General features: G+C 41.1%; 1 pseudogene; it reads right to left on the reverse strand.

The window, feature by feature from the left end:
- Positions 1-16,553: 16,553 nt before the first annotated feature.
- Positions 16,554-21,034, reverse strand: LOC142947865 (MOB kinase activator 2-like; annotated as a pseudogene).
- Positions 21,035-23,457: the final 2,423 nt, after the last annotated feature.

Genomic DNA, 23,457 nt, shown 5'->3' on the forward strand with positions numbered 1-23,457 from the left:
ACACATACGAATACGTATACACATACATACACATACGTATTCACATACATACGTATACACATACACATACATACGTATGACTCACTCAGGACATAAAACTGTCTGTCTGTCTGACTCACTCAGGACATAAAACTCTGTCTGACTCACTCAGGACATAAAACTGTCTGTCTGTCTGACTCACTCAGGACATGAAACTGTCTGTCTGGACTCTGGTGTATCTCATAATTCTAACATTCGTTAATTGTGGGCACACTGATTGAGGGCATGTTTGGTTATTTGTGCCCTCTTTTACCAGAGGTGGAAACCTCACTCTGACCCTCTCGGGTGATGGGTCTGTGCATGTAATCTGGACTCTGGTGTGTCTAACAATGCTAACTTTTGTTAAAGGAGGGCACACTGATTGAGGGCATGTCTGGTTTTTTGTGCCCTCTTTTACCAGAGGTGGAAACCTCCCTCTGCTAGGCCTCACAGGTGATGGGTCTCGCCACTCTGGTTTGTCCTGGATGGGTCTTTTAATAGAGGGCTGACGCTTTTGTGGAGGCCCTCTTTCACTATTTGTGCCCACTTTTAGAAGAGGTGGAAGCCTCCCTCTGCTAGGCCTCACAGGTGATGGGTCTCGCCACTCTGGTTTGTCCTGGATGGGTCTTTTAATAAAGGGCTGACGCTTTTGTGGAGGCCCTCTTTCACTATTTGTGCCCACTTTTAGAAGAGGTTGAAGCCTCACTCTGCTTCGCCTCATGGTGGTGAGTGGAGACTCTTCGGTTTTCAGGAACTTATTCTCCCACATCTCTTGGAAGCTGAAAATACCAACCTTGGTATTTTCAGCTTCAGATTCAGTGAAACTGTTCATATCAAACAAATACTGTGTAATAAAGGCTGTGATATCCCCAGGTTGTGAGAGGAGTGTAGCTCTTGCAATACACTCCACCAAACTATTGAGTCCATATGGACAGAAACTGTGGGATCCCATCTTTAATATTTTGTTCTGATCTCGAGATGTGCGACTGAGATGTGCGACTGAGATGTGAGCTGGAGAAGTCAGATTCATTTGAAGGCAGGCTTTGATGTGATGGACTCTATGACAACACAGAGAGCTTTGTGACGTCATAGATTCTATGGCTTTGATGTCATGTCACAATCAGAATAATCAGAAAACCCTCTTTGCAGGCCTGAGTCGTGGCTTGGGAGCATCGAGGCCTAAAAACTGTGATGGCCGCTTCACTTGTTCACACAAGCAATAAACAAAAAAGCACGTGCACGTTTGTCAGTACTCACGAATCCAAGGCATGTTCAGAGGGGAAGCTGGGTAATGGACGGCAGGCAGAGCGCAGAAGAAGCAGCCTGCACACGCACGCAGCTTGCTGCTGCAATATAACGTTAACGGCAGCTTGCTGCAGCAATATAACGTTAACGTTAAAGGCAGCTTGCTGCTGCAATATAAAGTTACTGTGTCAGGGCTGCAACGGTAACATTAACCCCTTGCTGTCTGAGAGCATCTTCAACACCATTTACTAACGTGATTTCAGTTAGCTACTAAAACAGTCTAAAAGCTACTAAAATTGAATTCACCTAACATTACACTTGAGAGCAATACCATGTTAGCTTAATGTTAACATACATATCACCTTCACATTATGTTACTACACAACTAAGTGTAACACCCGTCCCATGTAGCTATATAGTATTATGTGAATCTGCTAGGTGTAGTAGTACTATGGGCGGGGTCCTGGGTACAGTTTTAATCGTAATGGCGCCAAGAAACAGCCTGCACACGCACGCGCGGGAAACAGTTCTCCTTACCTTTTTTTCTCAAATTATATTCATCAGTCTTGTTGACTCTAAATATTCCAGAAAAAGTTTCCAACATTTGTCACTAAAGCTTTTCTTTAGTACATTAATGATAATCTCCTCTCCAATCTCTCTTAGACCTTTTTTCAAAACTTCTCTCTCTGACTCGTACCTCTGACAGGACAATAAAACATGGTCCCCAGTTTCTTCTTCTTCACAAAATGCATACTTCCCATTATTATGCTTTCTAATAACATAGAGGGAACTGTTAAGACCAGTATGGCCATTCCTTAGTCTTGTCATAATCATCTCCTCTTTTCTGGTTTGTCCACTAGGTCCTGCACTCCCAACCAATGGTTCCTCTTTAAACAGATATCTTCCTTTATTCCCTTTATTACATTCATTCTGACATATCTTTTTGATTTGTCCCTTAATCACCGCTTTAGCTTCTGACTTACTTATATTTACATTAACGTTATTTCTTCCACTCTTCAAAGCCCTTTTTGCTGCTTTATCCGCCTTCTCATTTCCATCGACTCCGACAGGGACCCACTCTAAATTAACCGCCATCCGCATTTGATGGATTCTTAAAAATGATTGTAGTATTTCAAACAGTAAATCCTCTCTGCTTCTGGAGTGGCAAAATTTCAAACTTGTTAGCACTGCACATGAGTCTGATGCAATTACCACTCTCTCTGGCCTGACGTCCTCTACCCACTCTAAGGCAATAACTATGGCCATCATCTCACATGTAAACACAGATAAATCACTGAGTCTCTTCCCACACTCCAAATGGAATTCTGGGATTGCTGCTGCTGCTGCTATTCTACCAGTGTTAGGGTCTTTAGATCCATAAATCTGTATTTAATTGTGGTAACTGATGTATGACTTGAAGATCTTACAGTTTCCCCCACGTTCATCTCTCATCAGTTCAAGGAGGCCAAGATCATTTTCAGGCTGTGGCAGTAACCAGAGAGGAATAGCTGGCAGAACCACAGTTGGAGAATAACTCCAGTAAACCTAATTCACTAGCCTTCTTCTTAACAACCCAACCAAAGCTCTTTGTTGGCCTTTTCTTCATGTTCCCAGCATGGCTCAATTGCACGTATTGTTGGATGGTTGTTATGTCCTTGTAAACTGACCCAATATGTCATCATGATCTGGATTCTTCTCAACTCCAATGGCATTTCCCCCATTTCTACCTGCAATGCCGGCACAGATGTTGTTTTAAAGACCCCACTACATATTCTTGATGCTTGTATTACATCCAGTTTTCCCAACAAGGTTTTACGCGCCGACCCCTATGCCACACAGCCATAGTCTCGAACTGATCTTGGGCGACTATGGCTAAGTGGAGAGCAGGGCTGTCCTTCAATCAAAGGATCGGAGGTTCGATCCCCGGCTCCGCTAGGCGCATGTCGATGTGTCCTTGAGCAAGACACTTAACCCCAAAATTGCTGGTCTTTAAGTTTGGATGTCTTTTTATACATTTAATAGTGCTGGGCAACGATTAAAATATTTAATCGCGATTAATCGCATGGACTTTTTGCGATTAATCGTGATTAATCGCATTGTTATGGCAAAGTTCAATAATGAATTCAAAAGTAGTGTATTGTGCACTTTTATTTTAAAAGTACTGCTATATGAACAAAAGGTCAATAACATTTGGTTTGCAAACACTTATTAAAACAAATCAGGTGCTTTCCACTGCTGTGCAACAGGAATAAAATGTTTCAGCACGTTTCAGCAAAAATGTCTGTCTTCATGACAGTGAGAGCATGTGAATGCAGCTCTACTGTTCATCAATATAATGCTGTAACTCCGAGGTGATGATGGTTACCCAGCGATCAAAGAATAAAGACACTTTACGCACAATTTAGGTGTATTTCCCCTTTAGCTCATGAGATGCAGCATGTTTTATACTTAATGTGAGTATAATTCATACTTTGTTATCTTATTCTGAAATATCTTATTCTGAAAACCGGATATCAACATAGTCTGAAGACTTCCTCCATGGCTGCCAGTGAGCAATGCACTTTACAAATAAATTTTAAAAAATTTAAAAATGCGTTAACGCGCTATAAAATAATTGTCGGTGTTAATTAATGAATGCGTTAACGCGATATTAACGCGTTAACTTGCCCAGCACTAATATATACATACACATACGTATACATATACACATATACTACATATACATACATATATGTATATACATACATATATGTATACACATACGTATACATATACACATATACATATGTATACACATACACACGTATACATATACACACGTATACATATATACATATGAACTCTGATCTTTAGTTCTTTCATAGATTTTCTATTGGATTCAAGTCAGCTGATCGTCTGGGCCATTCTAGCAGCTTTATTTTATTTCTCTGAAACCAGTTGAGAGTTTCCTTGGCTGTGTGTTTGTGTGTTATGTATACACATACGAATACGTATACACATACATACACATACGTATTCACATACATACGTATACACATACACATACATACGTATGACTCACTCAGGACATAAAACTGTCTGTCTGTCTGACTCACTCAGGACATAAAACTCTGTCTGACTCACTCAGGACATAAAACTGTCTGTCTGTCTGACTCACTCAGGACATGAAACTGTCTGTCTGGACTCTGGTGTATCTCATAATTCTAACATTCGTTAATTGTGGGCACACTGATTGAGGGCATGTTTGGTTATTTGTGCCCTCTTTTACCAGAGGTGGAAACCTCACTCTGACCCTCTCGGGTGATGGGTCTGTGCATGTAATCTGGACTCTGGTGTGTCTAACAATGCTAACTTTTGTTAAAGGAGGGCACACTGATTGAGGGCATGTCTGGTTTTTTGTGCCCTCTTTTACCAGAGGTGGAAACCTCCCTCTGCTAGGCCTCACAGGTGATGGGTCTCGCCACTCTGGTTTGTCCTGGATGGGTCTTTTAATAGAGGGCTGACGCTTTTGTGGAGGCCCTCTTTCACTATTTGTGCCCACTTTTAGAAGAGGTGGAAGCCTCCCTCTGCTAGGCCTCACAGGTGATGGGTCTCGCCACTCTGGTTTGTCCTGGATGGGTCTTTTAATAAAGGGCTGACGCTTTTGTGGAGGCCCTCTTTCACTATTTGTGCCCACTTTTAGAAGAGGTTGAAGCCTCACTCTGCTTCGCCTCATGGTGGTGAGTGGAGACTCTTCGGTTTTCAGGAACTTATTCTCCCACATCTCTTGGAAGCTGAAAATACCAACCTTGGTATTTTCAGCTTCAGATTCAGTGAAACTGTTCATATCAAACAAATACTGTGTAATAAAGGCTGTGATATCCCCAGGTTGTGAGAGGAGTGTAGCTCTTGCAATACACTCCACCAAACTATTGAGTCCATATGGACAGAAACTGTGGGATCCCATCTTTAATATTTTGTTCTGATCTCGAGATGTGCGACTGAGATGTGCGACTGAGATGTGAGCTGGAGAAGTCAGATTCATTTGAAGGCAGGCTTTGATGTGATGGACTCTATGACAACACAGAGAGCTTTGTGACGTCATAGATTCTATGGCTTTGATGTCATGTCACAATCAGAATAATCAGAAAACCCTCTTTGCAGGCCTGAGTCGTGGCTTGGGAGCATCGAGGCCTAAAAACTGTGATGGCCGCTTCACTTGTTCACACAAGCAATAAACAAAAAAGCACGTGCACGTTTGTCAGTACTCACGAATCCAAGGCATGTTCAGAGGGGAAGCTGGGTAATGGACGGCAGGCAGAGCGCAGAAGAAGCAGCCTGCACACGCACGCAGCTTGCTGCTGCAATATAACGTTAACGGCAGCTTGCTGCAGCAATATAACGTTAACGTTAAAGGCAGCTTGCTGCTGCAATATAAAGTTACTGTGTCAGGGCTGCAACGGTAACATTAACCCCTTGCTGTCTGAGAGCATCTTCAACACCATTTACTAACGTGATTTCAGTTAGCTACTAAAACAGTCTAAAAGCTACTAAAATTGAATTCACCTAACATTACACTTGAGAGCAATACCATGTTAGCTTAATGTTAACATACATATCACCTTCACATTATGTTACTACACAACTAAGTGTAACACCCGTCCCATGTAGCTATATAGTATTATGTGAATCTGCTAGGTGTAGTAGTACTATGGGCGGGGTCCTGGGTACAGTTTTAATCGTAATGGCGCCAAGAAACAGCCTGCACACGCACGCGCGGGAAACAGTTCTCCTTACCTTTTTTTCTCAAATTATATTCATCAGTCTTGTTGACTCTAAATATTCCAGAAAAAGTTTCCAACATTTGTCACTAAAGCTTTTCTTTAGTACATTAATGATAATCTCCTCTCCAATCTCTCTTAGACCTTTTTTCAAAACTTCTCTCTCTGACTCGTACCTCTGACAGGACAATAAAACATGGTCCCCAGTTTCTTCTTCTTCACAAAATGCATACTTCCCATTATTATGCTTTCTAATAACATAGAGGGAACTGTTAAGACCAGTATGGCCATTCCTTAGTCTTGTCATAATCATCTCCTCTTTTCTGGTTTGTCCACTAGGTCCTGCACTCCCAACCAATGGTTCCTCTTTAAACAGATATCTTCCTTTATTCCCTTTATTACATTCATTCTGACATATCTTTTTGATTTGTCCCTTAATCACCGCTTTAGCTTCTGACTTACTTATATTTACATTAACGTTATTTCTTCCACTCTTCAAAGCCCTTTTTGCTGCTTTATCCGCCTTCTCATTTCCATCGACTCCGACAGGGACCCACTCTAAATTAACCGCCATCCGCATTTGATGGATTCTTAAAAATGATTGTAGTATTTCAAACAGTAAATCCTCTCTGCTTCTGGAGTGGCAAAATTTCAAACTTGTTAGCACTGCACATGAGTCTGATGCAATTACCACTCTCTGGCCTGACGTCCTCTACCCACTGTAAGGCAATAACTATGGCCATCATCTCACATGTAAACACAGATAAATCACTGAGTCTCTTCCCACACTCCAAATGGAATTCTGGGATTGCTGCTGCTGCTGCTATTCTACCAGTGTTAGGGTCTTTAGATCCATAAATCTGTATTTAATTGTGGTAACTGATGTATGACTTGAAGATCTTACAGTTTCCCCCACGTTCATCTCTCATCAGTTCAAGGAGGCCAAGATCATTTTCAGGCTGTGGCAGTAACCAGAGAGGAATAGCTGGCAGAACCACAGTTGGAGAATAACTCCAGTAAACCTAATTCACTAGCCTTCTTCTTAACAACCCAACCAAAGCTCTTTGTTGGCCTTTTCTTCATGTTCCCAGCATGGCTCAATTGCACGTATTGTTGGATGGTTGTTATGTCCTTGTAAACTGACCCAATATGTCATCATGATCTGGATTCTTCTCAACTCCAATGGCATTTCCCCCATTTCTACCTGCAATGCCGGCACAGATGTTGTTTTAAAGACCCCACTACATATTCTTGATGCTTGTATTACATCCAGTTTTCCCAACAAGGTTTTACGCGCCGACCCCTATGCCACACAGCCATAGTCTCGAACTGATCTTGGGCGACTATGGCTAAGTGGAGCGCAGGGCTGTCCTTCAATCAAAGGATCGGAGGTTCGATCCCCGGCTCCGCTAGGCGCATGTCGATGTGTCCTTGAGCAAGACACTTAACCCCAAAATTGCTGGTCTTTAAGTTTGGATGTCTTTTTATATATTTAATAGTGCTGGGCAACGATTAAAATATTTAATCGCGATTAATCGCATGGATTTTTTGCGATTAATCGTGATTAATCGCATTGTTATGGCAAAGTTCAATAATGAATTCAAAAGTAGTGTATTGTGCACTTTTATTTTAAAAGTACTGCTATATGAACAAAAGGTCAATAACATTTGGTTTGCAAACACTTATTAAAACAAATCAGGTGCTTTCCACTGCTGTGCAACAGGAATAAAATGTTTCAGCACGTTTCAGCAAAAATGTCTGTCTTCATGACAGTGAGAGCATGTGAATGCAGCTCTACTGTTCATCAATATAATGCTGTAACTCCGAGGTGATGATGGTTACCCAGCGATCAAAGAATAAAGACACTTTACGCACAATTTAGGTGTATTTCCCCTTTAGCTCATGAGATGCAGCATGTTTTATACTTAATGTGAATATAATTCATACTTTGTTATCTTATTCTGAAATATCTTATTCTGAAAACCGGATATCAACATAGTCTGAAGACTTCCTCCATGGCTGCCAGTGAGCAATGCACTTTACAAATAAATTTTAAAAAATTTAAAAATGCGTTAACGCGCTATAAAATAATTGTCGGTGTTAATTAATGAATGCGTTAACGCGATATTAACGCGTTAACTTGCCCAGCACTAATATATACATACACATACGTATACATATACACATATACTACATATACATACATATATGTATATACATACATATATGTATACACATACGTATACATATACACATATACATATGTATACACATACACACGTATACATATACACACGTATACATATATACATATGAACTCTGATCTTTAGTTCTTTCATAGATTTTCTATTGGATTCAAGTCAGCTGATCGTCTGGGCCATTCTAGCAGCTTTATTTTATTTCTCTGAAACCAGTTGAGAGTTTCCTTGGCTGTGTGTTTGTGTGTTATGTATACACATACGAATACGTATACACATACATACACATACGTATTCACATACATACGTATACACATACACATACATACGTATGACTCACTCAGGACATAAAACTGTCTGTCTGTCTGACTCACTCAGGACATAAAACTCTGTCTGACTCACTCAGGACATAAAACTGTCTGTCTGTCTGACTCACTCAGGACATGAAACTGTCTGTCTGGACTCTGGTGTATCTCATAATTCTAACATTCGTTAATTGTGGGCACACTGATTGAGGGCATGTTTGGTTATTTGTGCCCTCTTTTACCAGAGGTGGAAACCTCACTCTGACCCTCTCGGGTGATGGGTCTGTGCATGTAATCTGGACTCTGGTGTGTCTAACAATGCTAACTTTTGTTAAAGGAGGGCACACTGATTGAGGGCATGTCTGGTTTTTTGTGCCCTCTTTTACCAGAGGTGGAAACCTCCCTCTGCTAGGCCTCACAGGTGATGGGTCTCGCCACTCTGGTTTGTCCTGGATGGGTCTTTTAATAGAGGGCTGACGCTTTTGTGGAGGCCCTCTTTCACTATTTGTGCCCACTTTTAGAAGAGGTGGAAGCCTCCCTCTGCTAGGCCTCACAGGTGATGGGTCTCGCCACTCTGGTTTGTCCTGGATGGGTCTTTTAATAAAGGGCTGACGCTTTTGTGGAGGCCCTCTTTCACTATTTGTGCCCACTTTTAGAAGAGGTTGAAGCCTCACTCTGCTTCGCCTCATGGTGGTGAGTGGAGACTCTTCGGTTTTCAGGAACTTATTCTCCCACATCTCTTGGAAGCTGAAAATACCAACCTTGGTATTTTCAGCTTCAGATTCAGTGAAACTGTTCATATCAAACAAATACTGTGTAATAAAGGCTGTGATATCCCCAGGTTGTGAGAGGAGTGTAGCTCTTGCAATACACTCCACCAAACTATTGAGTCCATATGGACAGAAACTGTGGGATCCCATCTTTAATATTTTGTTCTGATCTCGAGATGTGCGACTGAGATGTGCGACTGAGATGTGAGCTGGAGAAGTCAGATTCATTTGAAGGCAGGCTTTGATGTGATGGACTCTATGACAACACAGAGAGCTTTGTGACGTCATAGATTCTATGGCTTTGATGTCATGTCACAATCAGAATAATCAGAAAACCCTCTTTGCAGGCCTGAGTCGTGGCTTGGGAGCATCGAGGCCTAAAAACTGTGATGGCCGCTTCACTTGTTCACACAAGCAATAAACAAAAAAGCACGTGCACGTTTGTCAGTACTCACGAATCCAAGGCATGTTCAGAGGGGAAGCTGGGTAATGGACGGCAGGCAGAGCGCAGAAGAAGCAGCCTGCACACGCACGCAGCTTGCTGCTGCAATATAACGTTAACGGCAGCTTGCTGCAGCAATATAACGTTAACGTTAAAGGCAGCTTGCTGCTGCAATATAAAGTTACTGTGTCAGGGCTGCAACGGTAACATTAACCCCTTGCTGTCTGAGAGCATCTTCAACACCATTTACTAACGTGATTTCAGTTAGCTACTAAAACAGTCTAAAAGCTACTAAAATTGAATTCACCTAACATTACACTTGAGAGCAATACCATGTTAGCTTAATGTTAACATACATATCACCTTCACATTATGTTACTACACAACTAAGTGTAACACCCGTCCCATGTAGCTATATAGTATTATGTGAATCTGCTAGGTGTAGTAGTACTATGGGCGGGGTCCTGGGTACAGTTTTAATCGTAATGGCGCCAAGAAACAGCCTGCACACGCACGCGCGGGAAACAGTTCTCCTTACCTTTTTTTCTCAAATTATATTCATCAGTCTTGTTGACTCTAAATATTCCAGAAAAAGTTTCCAACATTTGTCACTAAAGCTTTTCTTTAGTACATTAATGATAATCTCCTCTCCAATCTCTCTTAGACCTTTTTTCAAAACTTCTCTCTCTGACTCGTACCTCTGACAGGACAATAAAACATGGTCCCCAGTTTCTTCTTCTTCACAAAATGCATACTTCCCATTATTATGCTTTCTAATAACATAGAGGGAACTGTTAAGACCAGTATGGCCATTCCTTAGTCTTGTCATAATCATCTCCTCTTTTCTGGTTTGTCCACTAGGTCCTGCACTCCCAACCAATGGTTCCTCTTTAAACAGATATCTTCCTTTATTCCCTTTATTACATTCATTCTGACATATCTTTTTGATTTGTCCCTTAATCACCGCTTTAGCTTCTGACTTACTTATATTTACATTAACGTTATTTCTTCCACTCTTCAAAGCCCTTTTTGCTGCTTTATCCGCCTTCTCATTTCCATCGACTCCGACAGGGACCCACTCTAAATTAACCGCCATCCGCATTTGATGGATTCTTAAAAATGATTGTAGTATTTCAAACAGTAAATCCTCTCTGCTTCTGGAGTGGCAAAATTTCAAACTTGTTAGCACTGCACATGAGTCTGATGCAATTACCACTCTCTGGCCTGACGTCCTCTACCCACTGTAAGGCAATAACTATGGCCATCATCTCACATGTAAACACAGATAAATCACTGAGTCTCTTCCCACACTCCAAATGGAATTCTGGGATTGCTGCTGCTGCTGCTATTCTACCAGTGTTAGGGTCTTTAGATCCATAAATCTGTATTTAATTGTGGTAACTGATGTATGACTTGAAGATCTTACAGTTTCCCCCACGTTCATCTCTCATCAGTTCAAGGAGGCCAAGATCATTTTCAGGCTGTGGCAGTAACCAGAGAGGAATAGCTGGCAGAACCACAGTTGGAGAATAACTCCAGTAAACCTAATTCACTAGCCTTCTTCTTAACAACCCAACCAAAGCTCTTTGTTGGCCTTTTCTTCATGTTCCCAGCATGGCTCAATTGCACGTATTGTTGGATGGTTGTTATGTCCTTGTAAACTGACCCAATATGTCATCATGATCTGGATTCTTCTCAACTCCAATGGCATTTCCCCCATTTCTACCTGCAATGCCGGCACAGATGTTGTTTTAAAGACCCCACTACATATTCTTGATGCTTGTATTACATCCAGTTTTCCCAACAAGGTTTTACGCGCCGACCCCTATGCCACACAGCCATAGTCTCGAACTGATCTTGGGCGACTATGGCTAAGTGGAGCGCAGGGCTGTCCTTCAATCAAAGGATCGGAGGTTCGATCCCCGGCTCCGCTAGGCGCATGTCGATGTGTCCTTGAGCAAGACACTTAACCCCAAAATTGCTGGTCTTTAAGTTTGGATGTCTTTTTATATATTTAATAGTGCTGGGCAACGATTAAAATATTTAATCGCGATTAATCGCATGGATTTTTTGCGATTAATCGTGATTAATCGCATTGTTATGGCAAAGTTCAATAATGAATTCAAAAGTAGTGTATTGTGCACTTTTATTTTAAAAGTACTGCTATATGAACAAAAGGTCAATAACATTTGGTTTGCAAACACTTATTAAAACAAATCAGGTGCTTTCCACTGCTGTGCAACAGGAATAAAATGTTTCAGCACGTTTCAGCAAAAATGTCTGTCTTCATGACAGTGAGAGCATGTGAATGCAGCTCTACTGTTCATCAATATAATGCTGTAACTCCGAGGTGATGATGGTTACCCAGCGATCAAAGAATAAAGACACTTTACGCACAATTTAGGTGTATTTCCCCTTTAGCTCATGAGATGCAGCATGTTTTATACTTAATGTGAATATAATTCATACTTTGTTATCTTATTCTGAAATATCTTATTCTGAAAACCGGATATCAACATAGTCTGAAGACTTCCTCCATGGCTGCCAGTGAGCAATGCACTTTACAAATAAATTTAAAAAAATTTAAAAATGCGTTAACACGCGATAAAATAATTGTCGGTGTTAATTAATGAATGCGTTAACGCGATATTAACGCGTTAACTTGCCCAGCACTAATATATACATACACATACGTATACATATACACATATACTACATATACATACATATATGTATATACATACATATATGTATACACATACGTATACATATACACGTATACATATGTATACACATACACACGTATACATATACACACGTATACATATATACATATGAACTCTGATTTTTAGTTCTTTCATAGATTTTCTATTGGATTCAAGTCAGCTGATCGTCTGGGCCATTCTAGCAGCTTTATTTTATTTCTCTGAAACCAGTTGAGAGTTTCCTTGGCTGTGTGTTTGTGTGTTATGTATACACATACGAATACGTATACACATACATACACATACGTATTCACATACATACGTATACACATACACATATACATACGTATGACTCACTCAGGACATAAAACTGTCTGTCTGACTCACTCAGGACATAAAACTCTGTCTGACTCACTCAGGACATAAAACTGTCTGTCTGTCTGACTCACTCAGGACATAAAACTGTCTGTCTGGACTCTGGTGTATCTCATAATTCTAACATTCGTTAATTGTGGGCACACTGATTGAGGGCATGTTTGGTTATTTGTGCCCTCTTTTACCAGAGGTGGAAACCTCACTCTGACCCTCTCGGGTGATGGGTCTGTGCATGTAATCTGGACTCTGGTGTGTCTAACAATGCTAACTTTTGTTAAAGGAGGGCACACTGATTGAGGGCATGTCTGGTTTTTTGTGCCCTCTTTTACCAGAGGTGGAAACCTCCCTCTGCTAGGCCTCACAGGTGATGGGTCTCGCCACTCTGGTTTGTCCTGGATGGGTCTTTTAATAGAGGGCTGACGCTTTTGTGGAGGCCCTCTTTCACTATTTGTGCCCACTTTTAGAAGAGGTGGAAGCCTCCCTCTGCTAGGCCTCACAGGTGATGGGTCTCGCCACTCTGGTTTGTCCTGGATGGGTCTTTTAATAGAGGGCTGACGCTTTTGTGGAGGCCCTCTTTCACTATTTGTGCCCACTTTTAGAAGAGGTTGAAGCCTCACTCTGCTTCGCCTCATGGTGGTGAGTGGAGACTCTTCGGTTTTCAGGAACTTATTCTCCCACATCTCTTGGTTGGTATTTTCAGCTTCAGATTCAGTGAAACTGTTCATATCAAACAAATACTGTGTAATAAAGGCTGTGATATCCCCAGGTTGTGAGAGGAGTGTAGCTCTTGCAATACACTCCACCAAACTATTGAGTCCATATGGACAGAAACTGTGGGATCCCATCTTTAAGATTTTGTTCTGATCTCGAGATGTGCGACTGAGATGTGCGACTGAGATGTGAACTGGAGAAGTCAGATTCATTTGAAGGCAGGCTTTGATGTGATGGACTCTATGACAACACAGAGAGCTTTGTGACGTCATAGATTCTATGGCTTTGATGTCATGGAATATATGACGTCACAGAGAACGGGGTTTTGCACTATAAGCTATATTTGTTGTGACCTTTTTTTTTTTTCTTGAAATGTTTCCGTCTTTGACTGTAAACATTTGCCAAACCTGTTACCACTCCGACGGGCCGTCCGCGCCGTTGGAGTGTTTAGTGGACATCTGTGTCATGTACACAACTGCTATGTAAGCTAAGATTCTTGTAATTCGATTTATGCAAACCATTTCAAGATACAATCACAACAGCAGGTACACTCAACGCTTCTGTCGTCGTAAAATATCGACGCAACTCACCAATTATGCTTCATAGTATTTCCCCCATCCATAAAAGTCAGACAAAAACGCTCTTGTTACATTGCCAAAGGTCCAGACGATCCAATCCAGTAGAATATTTAGTCCAAAACACATTATTACGTCCATAAATACACACGGACTGCTGATGCATCATTTCAAATTAGCCGGCAGATATGCTAACTAGCGATCTATTTCCTAACGTAACTTCCGTTTTCATGTAAACAGAGGCGCTGTCTGTATCTCACAATGGCGGCTGCATTGTGATGTTTCGATTGACACCTTATTTGACCTATGTCCTCTCCAGAGGACCTATGTCCTCTCCAGAAGCCTAGAATAGCCAACGAGAGTCCGCGTTGAACAACAGTGCCCGCCTCTCTTCTTTCGAGTAAACTCGAGCCAAGAAGTCCCAGCTATAGTCATCTGCAGGCATCAGCTTGCAAAGAAATATTCAGGCGGAAATAAAAACCTTCTACTTCAGTGTGTTCAAACTTCTATTACTCAATGCCAGTGGCACTTACAGTGATTCTGTTGGGGAAGAAACTTCAGAGAAACCTGAGACATTGTTATTAAACGTCATGACAGACTTCTATAACATGAATTATTTTCACGGTATACTATACTATTGCATTTTTATGTCATACTGTACTAGGACTTTTTAAATGACATTTTTATGGCATACTATACTAATATTTATGTTAATTATACTCCGACTTTTTTGACGTACTAGATTATGCTTTTATTTGGCAGTTCTACATTTTGACTTTATAAAATACTACACTATAAGTTGTTTATGACAGGTAAAGGCATACTAGTTGAAAACTTTTTTGTGATGTATTTTTTTTGGCATAATATACTACGACATGTTTTATGACATTTTTATAGCCTATTATACTTAACATGTATTTATTAAATACTATACTCTGACTTGGCAAATTATACATTGACCTACTATATTGAAATACTATATAACGGCATACTATACTGTAATATTTGTATGACTCTTTTATGGCATACTATACTTTAATATATTAATATACTATATTTAATATATACATAATATATGTTATGCCAAATTATGCTTTGATATCTTAATGACATTATTATGGTATACTTTACTATGATATCATTAATAACATCGTATGGTATACAACAGACTATACTGTAATATTTTCTGACATTTTCTAGGACTCTTTTATGTCATACTTATACTTAATAAACAAATCATCAAGACGGCTTTTGCAGTACTAACGTTCCCTTTCCCTGAGTTTGTAGCATCCTCTGCTCCTCTTACATCTCGTCTTGTAGTTGGATCAGCTGCTTCCAAAAAGCCTCCTTGTTGCTCTCAAGCTGCTCCTCCAGCGTTTCCAGGGAAAAAAACATATTACAGACACACAATCATTCAAATATAAAATCATTTAATTAAAAATCTAAATCAACGTGACTATTGATTGTGTCCAGACGGTAGATGGCCTTGATGTCCTCATCTCCATTCAGTTTTCCGCTCCTCCCCAAACACCTTATGCCTTTTCTCTCAGAACCAACAAAGAAGACCGGACAACAAAGATCGGGTGAATAAAAGTCTAAATCAAGTCAGCATTTTAAGTTGCATTCATTTCAAGTTGAACGTTTGCTCTGATTGTCTCTGATTTTATAACAATTAAGCTTGAAAGTGAAAACTGTTTGGCTACAGTTTGTCTTTCCCCGTTATCACCAAGAATGGACAATGTTTAAAGCCTTGTTCACTATTGTGTTAATTGTGATTTAAATTATCTGAGATTCAATTTACATTTTGGTTTTTCTTTTGTGTTTATGGTGATACAACTATTTATTCATTCATGCGACATCCCTTCAGGATGAATATTTTCAGGAGTTTGTCCTGATGTAGAGAACATGATTGGGCATTACGGTGTTGAGGCGGGTTCTAAAACCAACATGAAGTCTTAGTATGGAGTCAGTTTTGATATAAATGAAGATATAAAAGTTGGAATGGTGTTTGCATCTTATTCAATTTTCATAATTTTTCTTCTTATAAGTTGTAGCAAACAGAAACGGGTATGGAAATGAGAAAAACAAAACTAAAAAGAATTTCAAAAATCTGTATAAAGTCTTATGTGGTAACAGTTTGTTTTAGTGGAGCTTGGAGTGTCTAGTTAAAAACTTGAAAGAGGAGATACATTTAGAAATCTTGAGCTCCATAGCAATTTCAATCACTTTTTGTTGTATTTTCCTGTATAAAATAGTTTGGTGACAACATCATCATCAAAATGATGAAAAAAACATGGTCCTGTTTAGTTCTACCTCGGGTAAGCCCGAGTAAACTATGGGAGGATTCATTCAAGTCCTCTTTTTATGAAGCTGCACACAACACGCTCATGTTTCTTCCCTTTTGCATCATTTTCACAAACACATAAATACAAAAGACTCTGAGGCAAAGTGGCATTTCTCTCTTTTATTAGATTATAATCCGCAGAGCTTAAAATATTAAATTGCTTTTAACTTAGTTAATAATTAAAATACATAAAAACGAGAGCCAGAACTGAAGAACCCTGCACAAAAAAAAAAGAAAAAAAAATTAAATAAATAAAAAAGGAGAATTATAAACCCAATCCTCCTCCATACAAAGGCTATGTCTGAGAGAACCCGCTTGCGATTCTTTGTACAGTAAAGTCCAAGCAGACTGTGCATTTTCTATACATGTGTAATGATACCATTATTGTTATTATTTCTGAACTAGTTTTCCTCTGATAATCTTTTTAAAAAAAGCAAATTTGAAACGGGACAGGTAAAAAATAATAAACCAGGAGTGGAGAATTTGAGTTCTGCACTGGGAGTACAGCCGACTGTTACACAGCAGAGCAGCTCCACATCATCTACTCCCACCCCTCACTCTGTCTCCATCTGGGCCTGCAGACATTACCTCATGTCTTTGTCCTTCTGTGCTGCTGAAGTGGGTGTCGGTGGTGGTTCAAGTGGCTGCTGCTATGCTGAGCACCAGCACGCAACTCTGATTCAGCCTCATATCGGCACCAGTCTGTCTTGACTCTCTGATCAGATTAAATATCTATCATACAATCTTTATATTTTCTTCTCTATCTCCCTGTTTCTGTTGCCTTCTCTTTGTGTTTGCTGCCCTCTACAGGTGGACTCTGGGACATGTCTGTTAGGGGTACACCAGGCGATTATGTGACTATGCTGTAGTTAAACGCGATCAACATCGGCCATATGAAGGGCTGAGCAGTCTGGTGACCAAGGAACAGAGAATGAAAAAAAGAAAGAGACTAACTTCTCTCTGGCAGCAGTGACATATTCTCTTAGGTCCTGAGTAGGAAGCGCTTCAATCATCCCCCACATAAACAACCCAAACAGTGATTGGCTAGTATCGGCCCGTCAGGCAGTAACGTGGCTCCCTACTGGCCAGCGTAGTGGCTGCAGGAGGAGGGAGGGAGGAGCCTGCAGGTGAGGAGAAACGCCTCTTCTCCTCACATTAACAACGCTGTACACTAGCAGGTTGAAGCAAAGCAGAAACCCCTTCCTGTACTGTACGGTAGGTCGAGGATACAGGGAGGTGAAGGGCCACGCTGCACCCCTCCCCACAACAAAAAATAAAACCGAATAAAACTTCAACAAAAAAAAGTGAAATGAAACCAAAAATAAAACATACACATACTTTTTTGTTCCTAGTTTAAATTGCAGAGAAGATGGGAGGGATTTGCCCCTGGGAGGAATGCTCACGCCAATTCCTGCTGGCGTGACAAACCCCTCCCCCCCCTTCCTTCCTTCCGGCTGGTTGGTTGGTTGGTGTCATGGCGAAATATAAGGGTAGTGGAAGGTCTTTTAAGTCCTGCTGGGCCCAAGGAAGGGGGCCAGGCTGTCTTTCCTTCTCTCCTCTATCTTATCTTCAATCACCCCCGGGGCTGCTGTCTCACCGCCGCCCCCCGCTCATCTCTCCGTCACGTGGTTTTGTGAAGAAGGGGAGGGCGCCGAGGCCGGAGCGGAGGGGGCAGGGGCGGGGCGGGGGTGCAGAGAACTTCGGACAGGTCGTCCATGATACAGGTCTCCTTGGGGTCAACCAGGTTGAATTCCCTTACGAAAACGATGAAATGTGCATACAGAGTGTTCAAGTGGCCCTGCAGCTCCAGAGTCACTGTCTCTTTAAAGTGCGCCCAGTAGAGGTGAGCCAGCACGTGGAACAGGTACCGGCAGATCTTCTTCACCAAGGACTCAAAGGAGTTGGGGAACTCTTTGCCTGGAGGGAGAGAAAGAGAAGGAAACAAAACCAGACAGGAGAGACTGGATTAGGCACAGGAATCACCATGAGGGAGGCTTATTTCCTTCTAGAATTATTTTTACATTATCAACAAATAAATTAATTATGTGTTACTCTCTAAATACTTTCTGTACAATACTACACTGAGCCATAAGCCAATTTGTTCCCAATGAAGACGTAAACTGAAAAAAAAGGTCACGAATATACAGTTGTGTGAAAAAGTGTTTGCCCCCTTCCTGATTTCTTATTTTTTTGCATGTTTGTCACACTTAAATGTTTCAGATCATCAAACAAATTTAAATATTAGACAAAGATAACACAAGTAAACACAAAATGCAGTTTTTAAATGAAGGTTTTTATTATTAAGAAAAAAAAAAAATCCAAACCTACATGGCCCTGTGTGAAAAAGTGATTGCCCCCTAAACCTAATAACTGGTTGGGCCACCCTTAGCAGCAACAACTGCAATCAAGCGTTTGCGATAACTGGCAATGAGTCTTTTACAGCGCTGTAGAGGAATTTTGGCCCACTCATCTTTGCAGAATTGTTGTAATTCAGCCACATTGGAGGGTTTTCGAGCATGAACCGCCTTTTTAAGTTCATGCCACAGCATCTCAATCGGATTCAGGTCGGGACTTTAACTAGGCCACTCCAAAGTCTTCATTTTGTTTTTCTTAAGCCATTCAGAGGTGGACTTGCTGCTGTGTTTTGGATCATTGTCCTGCTGCAGAACCCAAGTGCGCTTCAGCTTGAGGTCACGAACAGATGGCCGGACATTCTCCTTCAGGATTTTTTGGTAGACAGCAGAATTCATGGTTCCATTTACCACAGCAAGTCTTCCAGGTCCTGAAGCAGCAAAACAGCCCCAGACCATCACACTACCACCACCATATTTTACTGTTGGTATGATGTTCCTTTTCTGAAATGCCGTGTTACTTTTACGCCAGATGTAATGGGACATACACCTTCCAAAAAGTTCAACTTTTGTCTCGTCAGTCCACAGAGTATTTTCCCAAAAGTCTTGGGGATCATCAAGATGTTTTCTGGCAAAACTGAGACGAGCCTTGATGTTCTTTTTGCTCAGCAGTGGTTTTCGTCTTGGAACTCTGCCATGCAGGCCATTTTTCTCTTTCTTATGGTGGAGTCATGAACACTGACCTTAAGTGAGGCAAGTGAGGCCTGCAGTTCTTTGAATGTTGTTCTGGGGTCTTTTGTGACCTCTTGGATGAGTCGTCGCTGCGCTCTTGGGGTAATTTTGGTCGGCCGGCCACTCCTGGGAAGGTTCACCACTGTTCCATGTTTTGGCCATTTGTGGATAATGGCTCTCACTGTGGTTCGCTGGAGTCCCAAAGCTTTAGAAATGTCTTTGTAACCTTTTCCAGACTGATAGATCTCAATTACTTTGATAAACCACAGTTAATTTATGTTTTAACAGGGGGGGGCAATCACTTTTTCACACAGGGCCATGTAGGTTTGGATTTTTTCCCCCCTTAATAATAAAAACCTTCATTTAAAAACTGCATTTTGTGTTTACTTGTGTTATCTTTGTCTAATATTTAAATTTGTTTGATGATCTGAAACATTTAAGTGTGACAAACATGCAAAAAAATAAGAAATCAGGAAGGGGGCAAACACTTTTTCACACAACTGTATATGTATATTTTTTTAAAGGCTAAAAACTTTCCTTTGCATTGAAGCGTTTAGCAAACATTTCCCAATCAGGAAATTTGTTGGGGAATATTTCCAGCTGCGGATTAAAACACAATTGGTGCTCAAACACGTTTATTCATGTTTATTATAATATCTACTAAAATGTTGCCCAGTGTGGCTCCTTGCTGTGTTTTTAATACTTTTTTTGACAACAATAGAGATCTATGGCACAATAGAATAGAACAATAAAGAAATATAATAAAATAATCACTAAAAGTTTGACGAATTCAAAAGCTAAAATGACGAGTTGATGCATCGATAGGTTGCTCAAACAATCACAATATGTCAACTTGTGCTATGGCAAATAGCAAAAACTCATTTCCACTCATTCAGGCCCTCCATCTGAAGCAGCAGGGGGCAGCAGCACAGCATCAGTGACTTATAGCAGACAGGAAACCAGAAGAGGGACACTCACCATATTTCGTAGGAAAGATTTCCTCATCTGTGACCAGTTTCTGACAAAGACTCATTACGAAGTCGACGTATTGTGGAGCAGTGCACTTTGTCTTCTTCCCCCTCTCGTCATACCAGTAGTATATTCTAGAGAGAGAACGGCAAAGAAAACATGACTGTTATCACGCACGCCTTTCAAAACAGCATTTAAGACGTGATCAATGAGGAGCAAGACACCACTACGTAACTGTGAGCTGAGTATTAATTCATCAAAGTTTTCTGAAGAATGCTTGCAGTAGGAGATGCTCATACACAAGTTGGAGTATTTCCTGGTACACGAATGATTCATTCAAGCAGGAAGAGAAACGACACACAGGTGAGCTGTGAGACATAACCTGGTCCTATTTCGTCATTTAGGGAAAAACCAAACTCCCAGTAACGTCTCACATTCTGGATGGCACTGCTCGGAATGGGGATGTGGTCCAGTTACACTACAGAGTGCTTTTCACACTGTACTTAGCCCCAGGCGTTGGGGCTGAGGGCTCATTCTAGAACCTAACCCCGATTTAAGCTGAGGCTTCGGAACAGGGCTAGCCGAGAATTTGAAGTTTCATCACCCGATTCTTTTATCTGCTTAAAGTTCCCCGTGTGAAACGGCGCTAAAGTAAACAAAGGAAAGGATGTCATGTTTTTGTTGTCCACTCTGTGGAAGAGTAGCAACGCGTCATTCTAGAATGTAAACATTAGTCACGAGTTCCAACTAAGACATTTAAAGCCGGGGCTAGTAGAGGTGCAGTGTGACTCGTACAGTCATGGGCTTAGGTTAACCCTGAGTTTGTGAAAAGGGGGCTAAGTCATCCTAAGGTCAGCTCTTGGCTCAGGGCTAAGGACAGCCCAGGGTGAGGAATAGGCCTCGTAAAAAGCCTAACAGTCTCACAGTGACACATCCTCATCCTGAGACCATGCTTTCCTTTCCAGTGGACTTTCGGAACTCCGTGCTCCGGAGCTTTAAATTCCCCTGCTGTTACAGGAGTTGACTGCACTCTGACCCCCCCCTTCTCAGTCCCGCTGCTGATCAAATGTTTCCGGGGGGGGACCCAGATAGATGATTTGGGGCGGATCTGAGTTTTCGTTAACATTAGGTCAGCAGCACAGAGCTAGTGATGCAAGCACCTTGGAAATAGACGAATGAGCTAACCAAGGAGGAGGAAGTAAAACAGAACTGTGAACCACGAAGACAAAAAGGCCAGCTGATGGACCAACGAGCTGGAAGGGTCAATTAATAAAGTGAAAAGTTATGAAAAACAAATGTGCGTGCAGGTGTTGCTGTTAGCAGTGTGGGTCTGGGAGGCAGTGGACCAGAGATTACACTTCCCCAAGGAATGTAAAGCGTCCACATAACTGACCCTGCAGGAGATGTACTGACCACAGCACCGGGACTCTTACAATAAACGAACTCTGGATCAGACACCGACTAAACATGTCTCCCCCACCCAGACATGACCCCACCCAGACAGTGAAGAGCTCTGCTACTGTTTATGAACACAAGTTGAGGCTTGACAGCATTTTTCATATAAAAAAAGTAATTTACTTTTTTAAATACATTTTAAATACAATTGTTTTGCAATGGAATGAATTGGGTTCATAGCAGTCTTATGGGACTGTTTTTTTTCCCTGTTTTCATGTATTATTTTTATTCATTAATTCTATATGTCTTAATCTCCAAGATATTGTTTTTATATATTATTTTGGAGGTTATAGGTAAATGTCACCATGGTGTGAACACTGTACAATGTGGGGACAAACTGTATATACGTTGATCTGTGGCTTTATGATATCCGGTCGCACCTGCAGAGTACGTATGTTTGAAGGACGTAATAAAAGCAATGAAACAATAAATAGAACTTTAAGATTGACCGACTCTCCAAGGACGAAAGTTCAGCTCGACAGATTCAATGTTTGCAAATGAGCTAAATGACTGAATGTGTTGCACACTCTTAAAAATAGGAAATCAAACCGAATCCAAAATGGACCCGGCTATAAGAGCGCAACGCTTAAAGAAAAGAGTGAAAACACTAACACACATCTCTTTCTCGTGCACGGACACACACACACACACACACACACATGCACTCAAAATGCGTCTAAATAGCTACCAAATGGTTCCGTTCCCTCATAGCTCATGGAAACATTTTCTTCCAAAAATAGTGCTGAGCTCTGCCTTCGGGGCAGGGGTACTGACGCTGCTGTGACTGTGGCTCAGTCACTTTTCACCACAGAGGGGGGGGCAAGTCCTGCCTGGGCAGGAACGGGTGGGGTGCCGGGGAATGTCACTGTCATCATAACGTTCAGCTTCTCCACCCTCTTCTGATGACATGTATGCACATGCTGAATATCTTCAGGTATCTCAGGATGTCATCTCCTTGATGTCCTGTATACTGAAAGAGAATATGAGAAAAAAGTGTTTATGTTATATATTTAATTACATACAGACAACAGTCGAGTATGAGGTTAAATCAGCATTGTTTTTGTTACTCAAAATGTTCTATACCTATTCAACAGGTATGAACCAAGTTCTTTGTGCTGTCGCAATGACTTGTTCAGTGTGGCGTTGTAGCACAAAGGCAGTAAAACTGCCTGTGCCAAAGCACACTGTATATAATCCATCGGGTTTAATAATAATATTATTGTTGGAATGCTGTTAAGCATTCAAGTGTTGAGAAAACCCTGATCTATTGCTGCATGATTCAGCTTTTTGATATCTTTTACACTTTTTCAACTGCAGCATTTTAACTTTTATGATTTTTTCAGTCCTTTTCTGACTTTATAATGGGTGTGTATTGCGCAGTTTAGAGTGCGTGATGTCACCGCTTGAGTGAAGAGCAGCTTGAGATTCTTGTGAAAAAAATGTATCTTTTGCCACTGAGTCCACAATCTTCATGCATAATTTCTGGATGTAAATGTAGCTAA

This window comes from Anarhichas minor, unplaced genomic scaffold, assembly GCF_050575085.1.
Source record: "Anarhichas minor isolate MPS153535 unplaced genomic scaffold, ASM5057508v1 ptg000011l, whole genome shotgun sequence".
NCBI classification, from domain to species: Eukaryota; Metazoa; Chordata; class Actinopteri; order Perciformes; family Anarhichadidae; genus Anarhichas; species Anarhichas minor.